Source organism: Penaeus monodon, chromosome 29 (assembly GCF_015228065.2).
Source record: "Penaeus monodon isolate SGIC_2016 chromosome 29, NSTDA_Pmon_1, whole genome shotgun sequence".
NCBI lineage: Eukaryota > Metazoa > Arthropoda > Malacostraca > Decapoda > Penaeidae > Penaeus > Penaeus monodon.
This window is the reverse complement of record NC_051414.1, coordinates 35249310-35249544: the sequence shown is the minus strand read 5'-3', so window position 1 is coordinate 35249544 and position 235 is coordinate 35249310.

Here is a 235-nt window from a genome sequence, read left to right as displayed (position 1 = left end):
ATTTTTTGTAAGTGCGCCTGTTCATTTATTTCTTAGTATGTTTGTGTTTGTGGATGTCTGTTTGTTTTTTGTTTGTTTGCTTGTTTCCTTTTTGTAAATGTGTTTGTTTATGTATAAGTGTTTTTCCTTGTTTGTAGTATGTGATTTTGTTTTTTCACTTTTGTTTATGTAAACTGGCGCACCTCTGTCTGTCTGTATTCATTCACTTACAGTTTTTTTTTTGTATCAATGAATA